Below are 19,617 nucleotides of genomic sequence, written 5' to 3' on the forward strand. Positions count from 1 at the left end.
GTGTCTGTAGTCTGTGTGGCTCCTTTCTTGCTGTGATGGAAGGGTTGAGAAGCTATGACAGAGCACTCACAGCTCACACAGCCAAAAATCTTTACTATAATCTGGCACTTTATAGAAACACTTTGCTGACCCCTGATTAACTTTGCCATTCAGATGACAACACATTAGAGTTTCTTACCATTTAAAACTTAAAATCGGTTAAAATCTCCATGCTTCTTCATGCGTACCGGAAAACATCAGGTGGAAAATTCACATGCACATCCCAGCCAATCAAAAAATACACTAAGAGAAATTGAAGCTGATAAAATGCTCCCTAGAAATAAGGAATCACATGTAAGCAGAAGAGGGAGAGATATATACTTAGGATAAGAGGAGGTGGCATCCTTGGAAAAGAGCATTATCGGTATAGCCAAGCAAATTCTCTTTTTACGTTATGGTATTTTACTGTTGGTGTGGTGAAGAAGATGGGAGAGTTCTGGGGTCATGGTTGTTATGTAGTAAATACTGAACAGAAGCCAAGAGAATGAAAAATGATTTGAATGCCTTGCTTGGTTTACAGCAAATACATGTATTAGTGCAGTTTGGTTTGTGCAAGCTACAGAGATTTTCAGTTTTGGTTCCAAACACATAATATCCAAAGCAAAGTGAAATCTGATGCCTTGAAGTAGAGTACTCCCTACAGGTCTTCTGGAAACCTTTCCTGGGTAATGCTAGCTGCTGCGGGGACAAGTCTTTGGTGACAGGGCTTCCATCTTTCAAATCTGATAGTGAAATGATTATTAGAAGCAAACAAGTAGCACCCTCTGGTGGTGAAATTTCAAACCAGTCACTTCAACAGACTTCAAGAACTGCCTATTAATATGGCAGAAAATACAAAGTTAGAAAAGCCTTTGGGAGTTCACCTAGCCTGTCCTTGGACCTCCAGGCAGATCAGAAAGATTATTAAAAAACAACCTCACCACCCAACCAAAACATTTGTTTGAGTTAATTTGCTGCCAGAGGTATTTGCAGAGCTGTAGCCTGAGGTATGTTTATTTAGCCAAAAATCTGACCCATAACATAAAGTTATACAAGTGAAATAGGAGAAGGAGTGAATTCTATTTTGAAAATGTGTAGACTTCAGGTATTGGAAGGGGTACAGACATATTTACAAGGGAAGATAAATTAAGGATGAAAAGGCATGGACTCTCAACTTTTAAACTGGAACACATCAAAAGAAAAAGCCTGGGCATTCCGTTTTATGACTGCAGAGAGCGTTTGGGCGCCCTCATTATGCTGTGGTCCAAGCAGCAGGAAAGAAGGAATTTATTTCTCAGCCATTGGCAGAAATTCTTCCTGTTTTTTTAACAAGATTCATAGAGGTTTTTTGTGGTGATGGGTGTTTCGATGGTTCAAATTCCACAATTCAGATTTGAACTCAAAGCTAGCTACTGTAGCTCTAGACATTAAACAACACCCGATAGGTCCAGACTGGCAGAACTTTAGGCTGGGGTTCAGCAAGTTGTCCTCTCGCCACAGATGCTTCTTTGAGCCTTGGCTGCCCACGGTCGCCCAGCTGCCTGGCTGACAATAGTGCCCGGTGCTCGCCTTTCACCTGCTGTGTGAAGGGAGCTGGCGGAGGGAGAACTAGAGGGCGTAGCGAGCGGTTGGCAGTGGGAATCCACTGCGTGGCAGGTTTGAGTTGGCTTCTGATTTGGGGCTTGAGCCAATTCAGAGGCAGGAAATGATGAACTACTGGATTTTATGACACAGTGAGGCTCTTGGATGTGGTGTATGTAAGATCCATAGCGTATTATTGCCCATAGCATATGGAGGAATGCCATTTTTTAAGTCATATTGTGACTACAGAAAATGTAACAATATTCAAACGAGTGATCTCAGAGCATCAATGTGTTCTGTATCCAGTGGAGTTCCAGTGCATTCAGTTTTTGCCATGTTACCACTTTACTCTTTAAAATGAAGCTTAAGTCTCTTTTCTGCACTATGTACTATAATGAACATCCTCTTAACTTGTGATCGTAGTGACCTGTTCTGAGAAACCCTCCAGAGAACGATTTAAACCAGGAAGATTGAGGACTGAAGTTCCTATGAGTACTATTTTTTCAATACAAATTTAAGTCATCAGTGACAGAGAAGTAAGGCTGAGAATAGGACACCCTGATTTGGGGAGCAGGGTATCTCTACCCCCAAAATATTTTAAACACATGTTTTTTATTCCCACGTAGTAAGAAAGGAAAAAATTATGCTTCCCTGCCAGACTACCTCTGCCTTGCCTGTTATTAATACGCTCTGGACTGCCCGTGACCTCCTGAGATTAGTTAGGAGCCAGTCTTCTGTATCCTTATTATAGTGGGTAAGTGACTGGCTCATACAAGGCCCCCAGTAAATGCTGTTGAATGACAAAGATGATGCCACAGATATCTTTGAAGCTCCTAAGTTCTGTAATGAGCCCTGGGAGAATGAGAATTTCTTGACTTGCTGGTAATGCGTAAGCTGCTCTGGAGGGAGGAGGAAGAAATGTACACAACCCGTTGATAGTTTTGAAGTGCTCTCTGATCTTCCGCTCCTCTTCATATCTTATCAATGGGAACTTAATGGCTTCATGTTGGCTCCCCCCTTCCCCTACTTCCCTCCCCTGCCTTGTTTCTTATGCCCAAGAAAGACCAGTTTGCTTTCGTTGCCCACAGTGCCACACAGCGTCGGCTTCCATACACTTGCACATACTGTCTCCCAGGCCAGAATGCCCTCTCTCCTGTCTCTCTTCCTTTGGGAAGTCAAAGGAGGAAGGACCAGTCAAGGATTAGCTCCTCAGTAATTCCGCTTCTTGTAGGCATCGCTCCTACTGTGGGCATAGTCCATTTCCCCCTTTATTACTTCATTTTTAATGATTATCTAAATGTCTGCCTTGGCAGACATTTGAGCAGGCTGTGTGTCCTTCCCTTCCATGCCCAACATGGTGCCTGGCTCAAAGAAAGGGTTCCATATGAATGGAAGAAATGAAGAATGTCATGATGCTGGAGGAATAAGAAAGAAGGAAGAGAAAATATTCACTGGACTTCAGTGGGGAGGGAGTATAATCTATGTATTAAGGCTACATTGGTTTTATGGGTTTTTTAAGGAAAAGTCCTGAGAATGAGATTGTGCGGTGAGGGGAGTTCAGTGTTTCCATTTCAGCCAGGCCTCTAATTTCACTCCCATGAACGTGGGCATTAACTACCCATAAACATGGCACAGTTGTGAGAACTGAAGGAGAAAATCACCTGGATTGGGGAGGACAGAACAAAGCAGTCACCAAGTCTTTACTGTGTGAAGATACTACTTAGGTACTTGAAGTTTAGAAGAGGTGTGTGGGAAGGTGGCTAAGGAAGGCTCTTGTTTCACCTTTGCACTTAAAAAAAAAAATTTCTTGATTGGTTGAGGAGAATTTCTACTTTGGCTTCTTATCCTCTCCAGCATATACTAAATCCAAAAGCTAGTCTAGTAGTCTAGTCTAGCGCTGTCCAATAGAAACATAATGAGTGGATCACTACATTTGTGTCTTTGGGGTAAATACCCAGTAATGCAATTGCTGGGTCGTACGGTAGCTCTATTTTCAACTTTTTGAGGAACCTCCATACTGTTTTCCAGAGTGGTTGCACCAGCTTGCATTCCCACCAACAGTGGAGGAGGGTTCCCCTTTCTCCGCATCCCCGCCAACATCTGTCGTTTCCTGACTTGTTAATTTTAGCCATTCTGACTGTTGTGTGGTGGTATCTCACTGAGGTTTTGATTTGTATTTCCCTGATGCCAAGTGATGTTGAGCACTTTTTCATGAGTCTGTTGGCCATTTGGATGTCTTCTTTGCAGAAATGTCAGTTCATGTCTTCTGCCCATTTCTTGATTAGATTCTTTGTTCTTTGTTGAATTTGATAAGTTCTTTATAGATTTTGGATACTAGCCCTTTATCTGATATTTCGTTTGCAAATATCTTCTCCCATTCTGTCAGTTGTGTTTTGGTTTTGTTGACTGTTTCCTTTGCTGTGCAAAACCTTTTTATCTTGATGAAGTCCCAATAGTTCATTTTTGCCCTTGCTTAATTTAGTAATCTGAAGGGGCACCTGCACCCCAATGTTCATAGCCACAGTGTCCACAATAGCGAAACTATGGAAAGAGCCCAGATGTCCATCAACAGATGAATGGATAAAGAAGGTGTGGTGTATTTATATATAATGGAATATTATGCAGCCATAAAAAATGAAATCTTGCCATTTGCAAAGAGGTGGATGGAATCAGAGGGTATTATGCTAAGTGAAATAAGTCAATCAGAGAAAGACCATTATCATATGATCTCACTGATATGTGGAATTTGAAAAACAAGGCAGAGGATCATAGGGGAAGAGAGGGAAAAAAAGAAACAAGACGAAACCAGAAAGGGAGACAAACCATAAGAGACTCTTCATCTCAGGAAACAAACTGAGGGTTGCTGGAGTGGAGGGGGGTAGGAATGGGGTGGCTGGGTGATGGACACTGGGGAGGGTATGTGTTGTTGTGAGTGCTGTGTATTGTGTAAGACTGATGAATCACAGACCTGTACCCCTGAAACAATTAATACGTTATATGTTAATTAAAGAAAAAAAAACCCATAATGACCTAGGGAGGCCTAGGTTGCCCCACCCACCAGTCAGTTAAGCAGTGCCTTCAGCTCAGGTCATGATCCCAGGGTCAAGCCCTATGTCTGGCTCCCTGCTCAGCGGAGAGTGTGCTTCTCTCTCTGCCCCTCCTGTGCGCGTGCTCTCTCTCTAACAAATAAATAAAATCTTAATAAAAAGAAACATAATAAGCCATCATTAATTTTAATAATATGTTTTATTTAACTCAATATGTTAAAAAACATTATCAAAACAATAATATGTAGTCAATATAAAAATTATCAGTGAGATATTACACATTGTTTTTTTATATTAAGTCTTCAAAATCTGGTTTGTATTTTACACTTAGGGCATATCCCAATTCAGACACTAAATTTTCTTTTTTTTTTTTAAGACTTTATTTATTTCAGAGAGAGTGGGGGGAGAGAATGAGCAGGGGGGAGGAGCAGAGGGAGAGGGAGAAGCAGACTCCCCGCTGAGCAGGGAGCCTGACTCGGGGCTTGATCCCAGGACCCCAGGATCATGACCTGAGCCAAAGGCAGACGCTTGACCAACTGAGCCACCCAGGTGCCCCCAGATACTAAATTTTCACTGGAAATACTTGAACAATAATTATATTTCTGAAAATTTACAATTGAAACAGCAGATTCAAATGCCACAGTTGCTCCAAACATATTTAAAAGCTTTCCAATGATGGAATCAAATATCAGTTTTTAAAGTTAAGTAAAAGTACAAATGCAGTTCCCTGGTTGCATTAGGCACATCTCAAGTGCTCAATAGCCACACAGGGTTAAGGGCTCCTGTATCGGACAGCTCATGTTTACCACGGACCATCATTTCACAGATTGAGAAGCTGAGACCCACAAAGCAAGCCTGGTCTTCACTTCACCATGGCTGGCCAGAGGCACCTGGGGGAGGAGACACCCCCTGATCTGTAGGGAACGCCTCCAGGGGCACGATGGCATCATAGATTTTCCTCCCTTTTGTGAGATCAGCTATGTCCAAGCAGGTGTTAGATGGTGGGACAGAAGCAAAGTTGTATTCCAAGCAGGGCAAGTTCATAAGTAAGCCTCATTCTGTCATCATGGAGACAATTATGAGAACTCCCCTGGGTTCTCCCTTCATAGTCCAGAGTTCAGATAATGGGATGTCCACTCCTTCCACCCTAACTTCATGCTGTACAAAGGACTGGCAAAGACTGTGTATGACCTCCTTGTTTGTTATCTATGCCCATGCTGCTTCCCTCTCCCTTTTTGCCCCACCCTTCTATGTGAAGTGATTAGAGAAAATGATCAAGGCTTGAATTCTAAACCGCATACAGTTGAGTTCTAAATCTTCTTACACCTTGGTGGCCCCCAAGAGCACAACTCTTTGATACAGAATTGCCAAATAAAGTCATTTTCCAGAGAATCTAGGTGGAAATATTTATTTGAAACCTTAACATGAAACCAGGCAGTTCTTAGGGTTATAATTTCCTAGTGGAAGCCAATCCGGAAACTCCTAGAGATAAGTTGGGAAAACACAGGCTTTGGTGGTATAATCTTGACTCAAGCTCTTCAACTGGCTCCCAGGTTCCTGGACCTTACACTCGTTCTCTAAACTTACTATTTAAAGAACAGCCAGGTATTTGGAGACAAGCCATGGTGGCATCTGGATGCAAATTAAAAATCCCTAGTGAAGATGATGCACAATGGTCTTATTTTTTATTTCTGTTCTGTAGACAAGAACGGACACTGTTCCAGAAAGATACTGACATCTGCCATGTTTTGCTTCCTTGAACTGTGCCTGCCATTTCTGCTTTGAAATTTGATTAAAGTGTTAATCCTCTTTCAGAACTAACTGTAGAGGCTTCAGGCCCATTGTTAACAAGGTCCGCGGTTGAGGGATCCTCTCCTAGGACATTCATTTTCTTTAACAATATTAACCTTGTATCATCTTGGCAAGTCTCTTGGAAAAAAAAAAAAAAGATGGGCTATTTTAGAAATGCAGACACTTCAGAATTTATTTTTTAGATATTATTTGTATTGAATAGACAAATTTTCTGGTTAAAAAAAATAATTTTCCCTGTCCCTGAACCTTCTTTAAAGCTATTGGTCAGGAGAGCTTTGGTGGTTTAGCTCTTGGTTTAAATTACACATTGAAATTGATACTGGCTTAGATGCTGGCCAGTTTTGATATTCCAAAGCAGAAGCCTCATGCTAAAAGTTAACTTATTTTTTTAAGCACCTAGGGAGAGTGCCATAGATGGTACAGTCAAATAAATTCATTTATCCAAAATATTCCTTCCAATGAAAACAGAAGGGTGCTAAATGACAACTAAAAACAAGAATTCAGTAGAAAAGAGGAAATGCAGAGCAAGACTTGGTACCAGTGGACGCTGTCTTATTTCCTACACTTCTGTAATCTGTAGTTTTATAAAGGGGGGTGGACATTCAGAAAAATGGCCCTAGAGCATCATGTGAACTTTAGGCTCAAAATGAGATTATATCTTCATCACAGTACCATACTGGAAAATAAAATGTTATACCTTAGGAAGATGGTCTAGTAACTTTGTTGAAACATCAGTTAGCCACTTAATTAATCAACATATCATATTCTCTAGATCAAGGGTTAATGTACTGATGGAGTTCAGAAGTAAAAGATTTTGTATGGAATAAAAACATTGTCCTTTGAAAGCTGTTATGATGGATCCATCCCTTTAGTATTCCATACAACCTTAAGGTAGCCTAAAGAGCCTCTTCAGAGCAGGAAGATGAATAATGAGGTGGAACTAAGGCTCTGGGCCTGGAAGCTCATGTTAAGAACACAAAAGCAGTTCTGAGATTTTTTTTTTAATCTGACTCCAAGGTTCACACATGGTAGGTTCACAAATGATCTAAGTACATTTCACTGAGAAAATCACTAATACCCAAATTATAGACCTGATATCAAGTAAATATGTAATCATGGATCACTAACTGCTTCTCCCAGATCCATTTACAAATCCAGTTCCCTAGATCCTTCAAGCATACCTTCTCATAGGTCCTCATCACTGGTCATAGGCACATTAATTCTGTGTACCACTAGTGCCTGGCATAGTGCTTAATATTTGGTGTGGGAATGGATGGATGACTTGACTTAGCTCAAAGATTAACAGCAATTGTCTGCCTAATGACCCAGGTAATGGAAGAAATAAGAGAAGGTCAAAGGGTAGGATGTGGGGGAGGTGCTCCTGAATTCCTAATTTTAAACACTGGAAACTATAGTTAATTTAAGCAGGAAAGAACTTGAAAGGAGAATTCTGTAACTCACAGAATCAACATGAAGATTGAAAAAGTACACTCAGAGGACAGGCAGAAACCAAGAGAAGCTAATTATCAAGGAGACAGCCCAAACTGACAATACATAGTTTTCAGTAAGTCTGTGACTTTGCTGGTCACTACCTAGGGGAAGCATGACAAGCAGGGGGAAAATTCAGAATAAGTTGTTATTCTAGTGAAAAGATGTTGATTCCTCTCTCTGTGATAGAAAAAGATGAAAGTGATTGATCTTGCTGATTATTCTTTCAAGATATGGTCCAATATTGAGCGTTGAGGTTGATCTCTGGTTGGGCAATAGCCCGGGCACTGAGTCAAGGCCACTGAGTTCCTATATAGCCTACATTCTTGCCATCATTGCTCTCAAATCTAAAGATCTCTGCCATGATTCCCTTTTAGAGCTATTTGTCTGATTTACCACAGACACTCTGGGTGTTATTGAATCAGTGGGACCATAATTTCTAAGCTGTATGGTCACTTAAAGGTAGAAGCCTTTTGAGTCACCTGGCAAATGGAATGAAAATGTGCATGGTGGCTGTTCTGGCCCATCCAGCGTTATGACTCTCCGTATTAGATAAACAGTGTATTTGCCATATACTTTGAAGTTTACCAGACCACTAGACCTATAGAAATTTTTCTGAAATAGCAGGTCTTGTATATTCAAAGATTTTTCTCCCATCTTCTAGCCTACTTGTCTTAACTAGGTATTGAAGGTAACCCAGCTTATTCTCCTGGCCCTGCTGGCGTGATACCCTGTGTGGCAGGTGGGGTGATCAAGTGCTGTAGCTAGCTCAACCCTGATGTAAGATGATGAAGATGCAAAAAGAAATGAGGTGGGTCTTCTTTTGCTGTCAAGCAAGGCTTAGTGTAGAATGTGGTTTGGGGGTACTCCCGAGCCTCCGTAGTTTTCCCTATATTCAGTTTTCCGTTACTTGCTAATCAGCACTGTGACTTTCACATGAGCAACTTAGTGAAGCTGGCAATTCAAAGGGCTTTTATTCAGGAGCCCACAAAATTTAAATTTGCTTTTGATTTTGGCAAACGTGTATGCAGACGTTTATCACAACCAGAGAAATTCCCTGGGCCTATGCCTTGAGCTAAAGTGCAGAGATTTGAGTTTTTCATCTCTTCTTTAAGCTGTCCAGTCCCATTAGAAGCATTCATCTCACCCTAGTGTCTTTAAATTCTTCATGCCATTTACACTGTTCAGTGGCAGTGGCACTTTGATCCCTTAAATCCCTCTTTTCAATGAACACTTCGTTAAAGATCACCACAGAAGAAAAATTATCCAGCTATTTGTTATGGCTGACAGGTTCTCATTCCCAGAGTCTGAGTTTTCATTTTCTTTAGCCCTTATTAGGGCAAACAACCAACACCAGTTCCCTGATTGTCTTCTGATACTCCTATCTGTGCCAGTCTGGGTCCATGTTGCCAACAATAAAAATTAGCTCTGGTTAGCCTAAACAGAAAAGGGATTTGTTGGAAAGATATGAGAGACTTGGTAGAACTGATGAATTAGAATTAGGTCAGAAAAAGAAGGACGTAAAGCAGCCCTAATCTCTACTGTGACTGTATTTGAAATAGGGCTTTTAGGAGGTAATTAAGGTGAAATGAGGTCGTCTTGGTAGAATCTTAATCCTATAGGATTGGTGGCCTCGTAAGAGGGGGAAGAAAGAGATCTGTCTCTGTCTGTCTCCACGTGCATACACAGAGGAAAGGCCATGTGAGGACACAGCGAGGAGGCGTCTGCAAGCCAGGAAGGGAGCTCTGACACACCGAATTGGCTCGTTACTTGATCTTAAATTTCCCAGCCTCCAGAACTGTGAGAAGATAAATCTCTGTTGTTTCAGCCACTCAGTCTATAGTATTTTGCGATGGTAACCCAGGCTGACTGAGACAGCGGCTAACAAGGTCACGCCACTGATCCTGTTCAGTCTGCTAAGACCGAGCATCCTGACTTCCTGTCACTGGACGCTCACAGTCACACTCAGGATTGAAAGTCACAGCTGCCTTGAAAACCTCTACTTCTCCTTGAAACCTGACAATACTCGCTCGAGATTTAAAGAGCAGTGTGGAAGTCCACTTAGCTAGACCCAGGTTACATGCCCTGCATTAGCTGTGAGCGGCCAGGCAGAGAAAGAACCGCCCTAGCCCGGTTTCTGGGATGCTGAGGGAGGCTATGACTCTACTTTGATCTGTTTTGCTCTTCTCCCTGCCAAAAGAGACTGTTTGGATGCTGGACAGCCAAAAATACATATTCAAAAAATGCCTACTCTGATGTGAGAATAAAAAGGGGGAGGTAAAAAATTATATTTATTATGTGCCTGGCATACTCATGTACTTACAGTGCTGCTATAGAATTTCCTCATCTTAAATTAGAAGTGCAGAGAGAATGCAGCTCCTTTAGTTTGTCCTCAGCTGTCTATAATACTGCTGGCTGTCAGGGGAAAATGTATGAAATAAACAACTTTAGTGCAGTCTTTTGTTTTAAACAGTCTCAGTTGGTATGTGCAGTTAAAATTGGGTGGAAATGCTGAAACCTCACTCCCACTTTCTCCCTAAGATCTTGACCAAGTGTAGAGGGGAGAAAGGTGAGGTTGACATGATCCCATGGCCTTGGTGGAGTGGGGAGGGATAAGAGGGACCCTGGCCTTGTGCCAGCCCTTGCCAGTGTGCTGGCTGACATCTGCTGTTCTTTGACCTCTTGGGCACTGGCGCCCAGTGCTAAGGCACGTAAATGGTGGACTAGTATTTGTTTTCTTTGCTTGGCAATGTTCCTAGGAATATGGGCCATTTCCCTCTTGATAATTGGCTTTTCTCTCTCAACTTTCCTTGCCTCCAGACCTTGAGTCAGTGCCCTAACCTCTTTCCAGTCCCTGGCCTAGAAGTCAATCCCCAACCCATGCTGTGTAGTCTCTTTATCTACCACAACAGACCCTCGTGGCATCCTGGCCCTCAATTCAGCGTCCATTGCCTCAGATGATCTGAGGGAGGCTCAGCTGCCCTCATCAGTTCTTCTCTCTGTTTTATCATGCCAACCACCCCCACCAAAGCTGGGGTGCCTTGCGGTGCATGAGATCTGTTGCATGATGGTCTCCTCCTAGCTTCCCAAACAGGAGATGTGGTTCAAGGGTGCCTATGCTCATTTCTCTTCTCAGTTTATTTTGCACTGCACCCCTCCCAATGCTTCTCTCCAGAAAGTGAAAATCCAGATACATCTATATATTTCTCTCTTCTTCTCTCTGCATGCTCCTTTCCTTGCCACTTATCTGGAAATAAACTCCTGTGTTTAACTCTCCCCCGCCCCCCAGGCTGGGGGAAGGAGTATGCACAAGGAATGATCTTTACAGTTTTTGATATTCTAAATGGTAAGGAAAAGGAATTTGGGATATTCTTTCTCTTTCAATTAAACCTAACTCTCCTTTGAGAAGGGAGCTGAATCTTCCCTTAGCTGCTTTATTTTCATACTTTTGTATCAAATTCTAATCTCTCTTCTAGCAAATGAATACCATAGGTAGATTAGAGGGAAGATCATTATGTTTAGAAAGACAAATAGAAAAACACATTAATACTCTTCAAATATAACTCCCACAGCACATCAAAATGAAGAGGATATCTCTGTTCATTGCTCTTGATCAATAATAGATTCAAAAGAAATACCAGGATTAAAGAACATTACAGGGTATAACAAACCTTTTTATTTGGTTATAAGGATAACAATTGCTATGTTGACTAACTCAAGAGGTATATAAAGTTTTCATTTCCAGCATGGCAACACAGGGAACTTTGTGGATTTGCTTCCAGTAAAACTAGTGAGAATTACTTAAGAAAAAACAAAACAAAAATAAAAAACAAAAACACCCCACCTATTTGAAGTCTCTGGAAATGATCCCAAGGGCATATAGTAAATGAAAAAACATTTACTAAAGAAAACTTACTATAACTTGGTAAGAACAGGAAGAGTCTATGATATTTTGAACTCCTCCTTTCTCTTCCCAGTTTAGCTTGAAGCAAAGTCTACTTCAAATAAGTGCAGCAAAGAACAGTTAGCTGCTTCTCCCACCAGCTCCCAGGTGGAAGGCTACAGTATCTTCCTGGGAGCGACAGGACATTAGCATGTCCATATCTGCTACTAGCTACCTGTTATAGAGCCTACTTTCCAAGCAAGGGCAACTGAGAGGTGGGCATCCTCTTCTTCAGCCTAGAAAGAACCTGAAGAATGGGGACTTTACCTTGACTTCAGCATTCTACAAATTCTGGGGCCCCAATCGCTCTCACCCAATTCATATGTAAAGCAGAGTTTCCACTTAGGGAGAGGCAAGCCAAATAGACCAGAGGCTACAGCAGGACCCCACTACACCAAGCACCCTGCTCTGAAAGCAGGGGTATTACTCAGAGAGAAGTGTGCCCCTATCCCCTCCCTCAGTGCCAGAGTTATGGCTCAGAGATTTTGTTCAGGGGGAAAAGCAGGCCATAAAATATAGAGCTCAGAATCTCTTCCCAAAGAAGCTGACTTCATTTGCAACAGAGAGTGGGGTTCAAGCCAAAGGACATTCTCAAAACAGTGAAGGTTATGGTGTAGAGCAATTAAGAGGCAATGGGTAGATGCATTTGAGATACAAGTTAAACCTTAGGCTGGCTAGTTTACCAGACAGAACCAGGGAAACAGACAGCTAAGAAGAGCCCTCCTGGGATCAGACAATCTCAAAAATTGATCTCAAAAGCTATTTTTGGAAAGGAGTCTGAATTTAATTGGATCAGTCCGTGGAGAAATTTGTGCCCCAGGACATTGCGAAAAACAACAGAGCAATCTGCCAGCAATTAGTGGAACTTAGGGTACAGTCAAGGAAAGGGATGGTTAAAGGGACTGCAAAAGACCATCATTCCAGAATGACTTTGTACATATCCAAGGCTACATCCTCCAACGAGCAATATCAGAGGCTTCTCACCATGTGTGGAGGGGGAAGAAAATGGTCTAGTCACTAAACAAAGAAGCAAATGACAATAACCAACTCCTAGGGAAGGGGAAGGGGATCAACCAGAACCCAGAATTTCTACAATATATTATCTAAAATAACCAGTTTCCAACAAAAACATGTGAGGCACACAATGAAAATGGGAGGTCTGACAGGGGAAAAAGCAGGCAAAAACCCCCCTGCCTATGAAAGTGAGCAGATGTGGGCTGTAACAGGTGAAAACACCAAAGTAGTAGTAGTTTCTCTCTCTCTCTCTCTCTCTCTCTCTCTCTCTCGAGAGAGAGAGAGAGAGAGAGAGAGACATTGTCTTATTTCTCATTTGGGTGCTAAGAATCTCAAGTATTAAGAAAATCATGGTAAGATATCAGTTCTGGAGAGATGAAAGTACTAAAAATAACATTAATGACCCTAGGTAATTAAAAAGAAAGTAACCAATGTTCGGGGAGGGGGGGGTTACATTCTACCAACAAGGAAAGAGCTCATTTCTCGAAGTGGATCTCAAGGTCAGAGGGGAAGCAATAATAAAGTCAACTTCACCTTGAGCTCTGAACTTCTTTTACTTCTCTGTGAATGTGCATAATGCTGGACCTGTGTGCAGTAGGACCAACTGTGCAAATTAGGAAGTGGTTTGTGAGGGCCAGGATCCAGGAAAGTTGTTGCACTTGGTGACTTGTTTAAAAAGAAACAAACAAAACTCTGGTTACTATATTATCATAGAGCCCTAACGTGGAATAAGATTTCCTATAAAATGATCAGTTCAGGATTCTAATTTTGGTAACAGTTCAGATAATTTTGTCGCAGGAAAACATATATTAGACTGAGAAGATTCCCTTTTTGTAAAATCAGGAAGTTTTTGGACTATGGGGAGAAGAGTTGGTCTCATTTAACAGCCCAAAAGTTGTAGTGTGAAATTTCTTCCTTGTGGTCAATAAAGCAAGTGCCCATTGTCTTTGTAAGTGTGGTATACTGAAGGCTCAGGCTGTTGCCAATGTTTTTTTCTGGTACTGGGAAGTAAGACTCAGCTGATGGCTCAAAGAAAGTGGGAATAACCTAAGTCCCTCTACCTGATTATTCTCTAATGTCATTTGGTGAATGGAAACCCGTTCATGTTCCTGATTAAGCAGTTGGGGTCAGGCATATGCATGGAATAGCACACTGGGTGATATTAGTTCCAAGGCTAGAAGGAAAATACAAAATACGTAAGAATATGATGAAATGTGTCTGAGTTCACAGTTTATTAACTGTTCACAGAGGATGGGATGTGCTGTGTGCATCACTGATCTCTTCGTTCCCTTGGTTCCCTTGGTCCTCTGGCTGAGGACACCCACATTCATACATGTTTCCTTATCTTTGGGTCCCATTTAAAATTCCCTTCCCTTCCTATTTTTTCTACTACAGCTTTGACTTACAATCATCCTTCTTTTGAACAATCATTCTCGATATGTTTAGACATCACAAAATTCATATCTCTTTCCAACACTTTTCTTAAGAAGATAAAATGAGAAAATGATTGGAAAATGCCTTTCCTTAAACTGTTTATTTCTAGCATTAGAAACTTTTTATCTCTAGCATTATTTCAATGCTAGAGATTGATTTTGCTGCTGGAAGACTGAGGAAATATATATGTCATACCAATTTTCCCCTCATGAGATGGATTAGGACAGTGTTCCTGCCAAAACTGGGGTTTTCTTAGTAACAATGTGCTTTTTTGGGATGCCTGTTTTCCCAAGGGGACAGAGAGATATATACCGTATTTCTTGAAGTACCTGGATGGAGAGTTTCAACAGCTGTCTTCTTCTCTCTTTAGCTCATGCAAAGTGGAAACCTCTGCAGAGTCATCTAGCAGAACTAAATAATGTCCCAGTAGTCTTCAGGTTCTCCAGACAAGCAGTGATTTTGGCTGCCAGAGGGATTCTTGGGTGGGCTGGTGGTGATGCATCTTCCAATAACCATTACTTAAAGTGTCAGCCTAGGTAAATTCATGCTCATCTGGGTCCATTTTATCTTATTTTGTTTTAATGTAACCCAGATCATGAGGTCCAAATGTTACGTTGAGCGTTAGTTTAGTGAGGTATGGTGAAATTTGAAGAGGAGGGGAAAAAATGTTCCTTGCCACCCTTAGAGACAACATATTGAGGAAATAGGACTTTTCCCCTCCCTCTCTATTTTGGTAATCCTTGGCTTGGCATATTTGGGTAAGAAAATGAAAGGTTTGCCTACATAGTTGAAATCTCTCGTCACATTATATCATCTGAAGCCTATTTGTACGTTGGGATCATTTTATTTGGTTTCGGTTAGACATAAAAGTGTTCTGTGGTCTCCCTTTTTTTTTTTTTTTTCAAGGCCTTCTGGCTTTTGGAAAATTGAGTGATTTCATCCCTGTCCGGGTTTCCTAGTAAATCTTGTATTTTTACTCAAATTACTTGATCAATTAGTTATGTCAGCTGCCCGAGATGTGCCTTTTTATTAATAGCACCTTTTATCAACTCATTGGAATTAGACATTGCAACCATGGTCTGAGACTGGTAACATCTTGCAATAATTTATACATATTACTTTAAAAAATAGCACCACAATTGCTCATTTGTGAACTTTTTTGGATGTGTCCCTGTGTGAGAAATTGCATTTGTGTTATTATTAGTTCTGACAAACTGGATTAGGTCTTGGCTATTGTTAAGTGGTTCTCTCTGCCCTCAAATCTACTGAGAGACGCAGCATTTTTAATGAATTTAATTAAAGCTGCATGTGGTTTATAGAGTTGCCTCCAGCCAATATGCCATTCTTCTTGACTGAACGGAGTTTCTGCTAATGTGTAATGATATTTTATATGAGAGATGTTTGAAACTCCCTCATAGTAGCCTCCAGGTAGTTTCCATGCAATGACATGGTGAGGAAATATTAAAATTTTAAAAAACCCTTTCTACTTAAGTGAGTCATGTTTACACTAACTAATGTATGCATAAATGTGTTAAATATCTTTGTCAGAGCTGGGAGAGACCTGGATTGTATTTCAACACCAGAAATATGTTGGCAGTGAAAGATTTCTAAGAAATTTCAATCTGGCAACATTTTGGAAGACCTGCTATATGTATTATTCTTTGAAGTATTAAAAAAGAGGCCATTATGAAATTTCCTCTTAACATTTAAGTTCATTTGGCCAGGTAGTTTTAACGATTCTTCCCTAACAGAATTATAGTAAAGATGGCTCTCAGCATCAATTTTAAATATAGCCTTGGAAGATATCGATGATAAAACTTAATGTCTTTTTTTTTAAATAAAGACAGCTGCTGCATTTTCTTAATATATTTTTTTAAAGAATAAATTAGTTAATATACTTTACAGAGGGAGTCAGTGAAATCCTCTGAATAAACTCAAATTCTGGTTCTGGAAATTGATCTTTCTTTGATGGTAATGATAAGAGAACAACAGAGGAGTAACTCATTTTGAACCATTTCACCCCATGTTTAGTCTTTGAAAATAGTAACACTACCCAAGGAATGCTGTCCTTTATATTGCCTGTATTAAGTACATAATGAAATGTCTAATGATTTTGTGGAGCCCCACAGGGCCGCCGTCGGGAGACTTTGTAAGCCTGCAGAGAGGAAGTGGCTCAGTTGTCTTGGGAACGTGGGATTGGGATTTCTTGAGAAGTCAGTGAAACGGACAACAAACATGACAATCAAGAGAGGTCAAATAAATACCAGAGGCAAACCCAGCTGATAAGCTGCATACACAGCAGTGTTCTCTATGACTTCTCGCAGCCTTAGTGTCTTCAAGTGAAAAAACCTCACAGGGTTGCAGTGAAGACCAAATGCAGTAGCTGTAAAAATAAAATTCCATGTAAAATGCCTAACACAATGTTTGTTATCAGTATCCAGAAATTTTAGCTTAAAAATTACCATTTGCACATATTCTAACCAAATGTCCAAATGTTTCCATAAAATAGCCCATGTATTGATTCAAAGTCACCAAATATCTTCTCACTTCCAGAAACCCTTTCTTTTTCCAGATCTGAGTGGTGTGTTACTTTAGAATTTTTATTGTGAGATGTACACCTGCTCTTCGCTTCTTAAAACTGATATTGTTTTAGGTAGCAGTATCTCTTTCAAAAATGCCATTGAGTGACAGGACATTTACTACATTGTATTCCTTGCACTGCATTTTTCGTCCCCTAATTTGGGAAGATAATTTCTCTGAAGAAAAGCTGAGCTATCAATGGTCATATTATGAATTCTACTTTAAAGATTGGGGTGGCACTAGTTATTAATAACAGCTACCCTTCATTAAGCTCTTATTACTTGCCCAGTGGGACATGCTACCCACATATTCTCTCTCTGTTCCTCACTCCTATGCCAGACAGATTGCACTACTCCACATTTTATAAAGAAACTAAGATTCAGAGAGCTTAACTTGCAGATGGATAGCCACGCCAGGTTTCACACTCTGCACTCCCTGACTTTAAGCTTCTTCCTGTGATGCCACTCTGCCTCACACCAGACAGCCTCTTTCCTTTAGAAGGAAACACATTTTTTTCCCAAAGCGTTTTCAGGGTAATCTTCTTTGGCCCTTAGAGATCTGGCTAACTATGCTGTTGGGCTGCACAAACTCTGGCCCAGGAGGCAAAGTGGAAAAAAAGGTTCAGGAAATTCCAGATAATCGAGACATAGTAGGTGAAAAGATACCCTGGTTTCACTGAAGAATATATGGAAGAGAGCAGCAGTAACCACAAAGAACACGTGGGAAGCATGCTCTTACTGCGTGATGGCATTCTGTTTCCATGATGACAGGACATGGAAGAGAGAGTCACTGTTCCATTTCTGTTCACTCGATCTGCATGTGCTTAATGTATATGGCAAGGCAGCTTTCAACAAAAAGTAATTCAAAAGGACAGCTCTCATCATGTCACCCCCTGCTGAGAAATTTTCTGTGACTTCTGGCTAAGTGCACAATGCCACTTGAGCATCGGAGGCCCTCCAGTGGATGACACTAACCTCCTTAGCCAGGCTCCTGTCATGTCCCACTGTCAGCAACTCAATCTCTCTGCTCTGGTCCCGCAGTTCCTAACCCTGGCTGCATGTTAGAAACATGTGGAAGCTTTAAAAATAGATGTGTGGGCTTCCCCCCAGAAATTCTGGTTTTTGGTTCTGGGGTCGGGTCTTCACATCTGTCCAGGCAGTGAGAATGCACAGCCTGGATTAGGGATCACTTCTCTAATCAGAGGGGATTTGGAAAACAACTTCTGTCCCCTGACTGCACTTTTTCTGAAGGTCTTCTTTTCTTCTGAAATACCTTTTATATCTCCTCCCCTTCTACCTCCTCAGGCTAACTACATCTTTTCAAGTCTTCCCATCCTGTAAAGGCTCTTCTCTAAAGAAGCTTTTCTAACTTCACCCGCCCCCTTCAATGGAATGCCAAATCTCTCTCACTTAAACTTCTACAAAATGTATTTAGCATCTGCGTCTCCTGTCATAACCTCCTATCACCCTTCCTCATGAGCAGGGACTAGGTTTTACTGACTTCTTTATACACTAAAGACTCAAAAAAAATTAAGTACATATATTTCAAATGTTGCAAACAATCTTTACATAGATCCTTGGTGAAAAGAGTTAATACCATCCTCCATTTCTGATGATGTTTGAATTGAGTCCAAGACTAACTCAAGATCTATCCCATAACAATGAGAGTTCCATTTTAGGATCTACACGGCCCCTGTTACTGTTTTTAGAGGGGTGCATGAGTCTGGGTGCATTGTTCTTGGGAAAGGTCCAAGAGTTTTAACTAGAATCTCAAAGGTTCTATGATCCTTTGACTGGTTAAGAGCTACTGTCCGACAGAATAAATCTCTCTAACTCAGCATGCAGGGATGACAGTGGCCCTGTTTGCTGGTTACTAATGTTCCATTTCTCTTCCTGCCAGGCTAATATAGCTTTAGAACACCTCACCTCCATTTAGGTTGAATGGCTTCATGAAAATATCATTAGTCTAAAGACTCATCAAGCATAATATCTATCAGATGATTAAACATTTTTAAATGAAAAATAAAATTAGATTGAAGGTGCTTTTTTACTGGCTCAGAAAAGGTCAGAATTCCTACCTTGACTATACAAGAAAAGTACAGTGGCCCTGACATTGTCCAGTACCTCAGAGGAGAAAAGTGCTCATGTGCAGGTATGAGTGAGTAAGTGTGTGTGTATGTGTGGGGTGGGGGAGGTTGTTTATTAAAATATAATTTTTCTTAGACAAAAACTGCCAAAGATCTGGCTGTCTGCAAAAGGAATAAAATTCATTTGGTGAGCCACCTCCGAGTTTCATTATTTGCTGCTGAAATATTTAGGACTAAAACAACAACAATCAAAACATGACTTAGTAGCTGTTAGAGGTAATTTTTCTATTCTTGGGCACAAAATAGCCAGAAAAGCATCTGTCTTCTCAATTGAACTGATTTGTAATTCTAGAATGTAGGAGGAAAAAACTGGAAGGACCTCCACTTAAATCTATAATTTTGGTAATTCTGAAGTAATGTGACGTAAGGAATTTTGATCGGTGCTTAGTTCAGCATGGGAGATCTCCTTTCAAGGAATGAGAAATGCTTGGGAGAAGTAGTTGGAAGGACTTGTAATTGGGGTTTGACCTGAGTAAACTGAAACAGAACACAGGAGACTAGTTCACAGAACTAGTGAACCTAGTAAAAATTAATAAGCTAAAGTTAGGGGTTAG

The 19,617-nt window shown here is 40.9% G+C and overlaps 1 protein-coding gene across 5 annotated transcripts in view; it reads left to right on the forward strand.

Annotated features, from left to right (window-relative positions):
- The window catches only part of DYNC1I1 (dynein cytoplasmic 1 intermediate chain 1), a 272,515-nt gene that overhangs the window by 44,841 nt on the left and 208,057 nt on the right, over nt 1-19,617 (forward strand). The window lies entirely within an intron of this gene.

The sequence above is a fragment of the Eumetopias jubatus genome, unplaced genomic scaffold (assembly GCF_037043125.1).
Source record: "Eumetopias jubatus isolate StellerSeaLion01/CBP00866 unplaced genomic scaffold, mEumJub1_p1.0 scaffold_14, whole genome shotgun sequence".
Lineage (NCBI taxonomy): Eukaryota > Metazoa > Chordata > Mammalia > Carnivora > Otariidae > Eumetopias > Eumetopias jubatus.